Source organism: Notothenia coriiceps, unplaced genomic scaffold, assembly GCF_000735185.1.
Source record: "Notothenia coriiceps isolate Sejong01 unplaced genomic scaffold, NC01 NC01_scaffold00009021, whole genome shotgun sequence".
Lineage (NCBI taxonomy): Eukaryota > Metazoa > Chordata > Actinopteri > Perciformes > Nototheniidae > Notothenia > Notothenia coriiceps.
This window is the reverse complement of record NW_011341722.1, coordinates 32,183-37,213: the sequence shown is the minus strand read 5'-3', so window position 1 is coordinate 37,213 and position 5,031 is coordinate 32,183.

Sequence of the window (5,031 nt, the reverse complement as noted above, 5' to 3'; positions counted from 1 at the left end):
TCTCGCAAAACATTATTATTATTTTTTTTTTTCTTCTCCGTGTCCCCTAGGGGGCTCCGTGAAGTTGTTTGCGGCCTGCCAGTAAACCCAAAGCAGAAGTAGAAGAAGTGACGTCAGCGGTTTCATTTGCCTAATCCTCCCTCAGGGACTTATTCCGGTGTGAACGCGATCTGCTCTTTAGTTCATCAGAACTAAGTACGACAAAGTACTTGGTGTGAAAGCGCCTATTGATACCAGACTGGGGGAAGACTAAATACATTTGGTGAATGTGTGTTTGTCCCTCCCAGCCTACCTCTTTATTGTGCCTCATGCCTGCTCTCCTCTCACATCTGTTGGTATTTACAGAGTAAATTATTTCAGAGTTTTTACAAAAGCCAGTCAGCTTATCAACAGCTTGCATTCAGCCAAACACCCACACTCACGTCTGGTTTCAGAAAAGAGGATAAGATCAATTGTCTGCCTACAAAAAATATATATTTCCTCTGCCCTTTTCTCCCTTTCTGTTATAGGGGAAATTGTTTCGTTTGGCAGACAACCCTGAGGGCACCCAGCACAGCAGGCACCTCAAACAGGCACTAATGTTCTTTTATCATAGAGGCAAGCACCAACTTCTAACTGATAGCATCAATTCAGCCTTTATGAAATGCAATGCCAATCCGTCTCCAAATAACACTTACATTACACATAGTCTTGTTACAAAATCAAAGTGATCCTAAATCTTCAGCTTTTTTTCCATATGCTGAACATATGCAACATTTTACAGAGATGGATCAAAGTGAATTCTGTATGAACTAGTCTACAGTTTCTCATGAATAACTTGGCCGTGTAAAAAGGAAACAATCAGGGAACAAAATAGGAACTACATGAACACTGTTGCTGAGTTGGAAACAATAAAAGTGCACAGGTGGGAATGAAAACGAGAACCTGCACTCAAACACAATAAGCACCTGATCTAAAAAAGGCACACACACTGACCTCGTAGGAGTGGATGGCCTCACGGTCCAGTGAGCGGCTGACTGACACGTCTCCTGTGTCTATGTCAATGGTGAAGAGACCTCTGGGATCCTGGTCAGCGCCGGGGCCTGTCAGACGGAATATATGGTTCCCTAACTTCTCTGTTGAAATCACCTGCAGACAAACACACACACGCAAAGATATCAACAACTTGAACAATTGTAAGCTTTTCCCTTTTAATTTGGTTTGAGTCTTTTTCCAGAGGCAAAGACATTGGTGAGTTACTGCTTCTTTTCTAGGCACAGTACGGAGAAAAACGTATTATTAGAGTTTGTTGACATACATTTTGAATAGGAGCTTACTGCGCCTTGAATGGTGATGAAAATCCCTCATAGCTAGCAATTAAAAATGCATATCAGACAAGACTTTGATTCAATGTCATCAGTTGGCAAGAAAGTTAGCATCATCTCTGAGCAGAGGAGTCCTGCTGTGACCACTTGTAAATTCATGGTAGTATTCTTAGCAGATAAGACAAGTTGAACAGTTAAATAAATATAAAATCCATCCATATATAATTTAGAGTGAACTTTTTGTAGATTAGCGTTTTTGGCATAGGGCATTTGAGGAAGATTTAAAACCATATTCTGTCAAATTGCTTCATAAAGTTGTGTTTTTGAGCAGTGCTGCCAAGTAAGTTGGCTTAAAATCGTTCTGTCTTTATGGATAGATTTACTCACATGAGACTGCCGTAGCCAGTAGCATCCACGGATAACCCAGCAACAGGAACAGGCAGGTTGAAAAAAGAAACACAGAGAAAACACAGCATGTTAGAATCACATAGCACCAGAGAACAGAAACAAGAGTCCAATACCTTACTGATCTTTGCAGATCCTGAGGTCAGGGTGGATGTAATAGAAGGAAACATAATACAATAATATACCAAAATTGGCAAAACTTTGGCAGACTTTACAAAGTTTTTACCTAGGAATATATGAGTTGAAGGAATACTATTGCTTTAGGATAGTGGTGTTGAGGATTATAACCAACTCAGCTGTCTGGTGGAAGATGAGCAAAGGCAGGAGTTGCAGAACAATATTTTATTTTGGCAGTTCAACTGGTTTACATTGCATATATGCAGTTAAACTATTGAAGGGATAAGGTATCCATATTAGGTCAGCAAGCTTTCTTACTCTGACAAAGAGTGTTCAACTTCTGGTCAGGCTTCCAGCAATGGCTCCATCCATTCTCAAAACAAAGAGGCCGGTGAGAAGTATTGGATTATTAGTATTTAATATAATAACAGATTGGGTGCAATCCAATACCATATACATTTGTTTGGCAAAAAAAATATTTACTTAGTCTCAATATAGATACAATATTTCATATACAGTTTGCCACAAATACTAGGATGTCTTACTCCATTTGGTTGTATTTTGCACTGTGCTATCAAGCATGTTTTTCTGGCTATACCAACCCAAAATCCTTTGTGCAGGGGATATATAAGAAAAAGGGTCAACACTCAAGTTGCTAAGTTAGGAAATAGTAGTCTGTCCCAATTGTACTGCATGCAACAGTATGTACTTTGAAAGTAGTGTACTAAAAGTAAAAAGATAATGTATGTGATTTGAAATGCAGCCTACGTCCATATATATATATACTGTATATATATAATATATATATATATTCTCAGCATATGGACCTTTTCTCAGCACTTATGTTGACCTGGAAAAGCAAGTTAGTACAGGTGAATCTAAAATGCAGTCTCATGAATGGCCCCAATGAGATATACATGTATAAGTGAGGCAGCACATTCAACACAAGGACCTTTTCCTGCTGTGACATGTCAACAGTTCTACAGGGAAACATTTCACAATTGCACTTAAACAGACTTGATTGGAAAATCGCTATTTTTTAAAGTTAAGTTAAAGTTAATTTAAAGTTCTCCCTATCAGTGTCTCCCTCTTCACACACCTAATGCTAGTTGTTGGCTTCAGCTACATATTGAATGTACATGTATGACAGAGGTATCCAAGTCTGTGCAAACAAAAGGAAATAAGCCTTAAGGTTGTTGATGTTGTTACACAGTCCCCTCTTCTAGATGTTAAGAACCTTACAATATATGTTTCAATCAAGTCCAGCGCTCTGGCTTACGGAGATGCCACCGACAACAATGTGTCCCTGTCTAAATACACACAGGCCCACATAAACACACACACGGTTGTCAGAATTGTAACATCCTTCTGGGCCTCTCTATTGACACCAAGTGCCAGGGTTGTAAACGGATCTCCTGCCCTGCGCCTCGTGATCAGACGGCTGCCACCAGGTCACCTTTAAAGAGAGCACGCTTCTATGGGATGGCAGCTAAAATGAAGGCCTTTCTACTCCTCACTTAAAAGAGCATAGGAGATGAATCTGTGGTGTTATAACCCGATGCCAGACGGAGCTCAAGCCCTTAAAGCCTCTCCAAAGCTATGTGCCATTTATCTCCATGTCCCGCTTCATCTTTTCCCGCTGTTCCATCTCGCTCTCGGGTGGCTTGCTCCACCACTTGTTACTTTCTTTAATATGTCCATCCTTGTTCTTCTGCTAAGCATCCTCATTCCCCATTCATCATGTTCCACTTATCTGTACTGCATCCTCTCACGCTCACTCCCTCTGCTCTTTATGTTTGCCGTAGCAAGAGATGGGAGCGAGAAATGTCAAAAGTGTAACACAAACAGTAATGTGTGGATGATACCAACTGAACTGAAAATATCCACTGCCTCTCTTGGTTTGTCTTTGTTCTTCCCCCTTTTTACTTCTTAACCTCCTTTCCTTCTTTCCTTCTTTTGAAGCCTTGTTCTTTTCAATAATTTCAAGGAGTTCTCCTCTTATTATCCAACCAGGCATGATCAAGTGAGGAGATCATTCGTTCAGTGGTTTTCTTATCCAAAGCTAATCTTGCATACCGCTGGACGCATCAGTCTGAAGTTTGTTGTACTTATTTATGACTGTTTGCTCAAGAGACTCTTGTTGTTGCCACTGATTAATATTGTCAATGAGTGCTCTTCCTAATATGCTGGTTAACTGATCGACTGCCTCAATAGCTAAATATATTTACAGCAAACAGCCAGAAGCATCCAGTCTGTTGCATGGCGCTTGTTAGCATTTATCATGGCTTTAATTTGAGATCAATTGTAAAGTTTGGTCTCCTTTTAAAGCAGGAGCTCTTCATAAGAAGTCCATCCCTGATGAGGTTATGATCCACTAAAGTAAAGAAGAACAGAGTGGTGCAGAAAAGAGTGCTAAATCCTGGAAAAAAGACGTAGCATTTATCTACTTCCAGTTCTGTATGTGTTTGGAAACCTGAAATGATGTGGTTAACTCTAGCTGAAGAGATGTGAACGACATACATTAAGCCAGTAACTACCCCACTCGGGAATAGTCGGAGCTTCTATGTGTCATAAAAGAGCAGTTGCTACCCAGTGATCGAATGAGACTACTAAACGTGATCACCTTGACACGAGTCCATCTTAAGCTTTGTGGTGGTGATGCGCAGCAATGCTACTGTGATGTAGTTAGTTTATAGCAATACGTTCACTTTTTATTTCTGCCAATTGCATTTGACATAAAAAAATCACGAAGTGGTGTTAATATGTGGAGATTATCCTGCTGAACAAAGCGTGTTAAGTATCAAAAAGATGTTGGCCACAAAGCTTATTTTCTTCCATATGCGGAAATCCAATGGAAAAATCCCATTGCTTTTTGTCAAGGGTCCCTTGCAATCCCAATTTGTAGGGTATGGCCCTCAAAAACACATCATCACTGCACCGCTCTACACAGGATTAATACACTCCTGTGATAGTCACATTCATCGCCATCTTGCAAGTGATCTGGTTGAGATCTGCGCACAACTGACTGGCACTTATTCAGTTACGAGTTGTGTCAAATTCTAATATTTCTTTACACGGGAGGACATTACTATTTATATACACAAATACACCTAACACACACACACACACACACACACACACACACACACACACACACACACACACACACACACACACACACACACACGACGACGACGACACGACG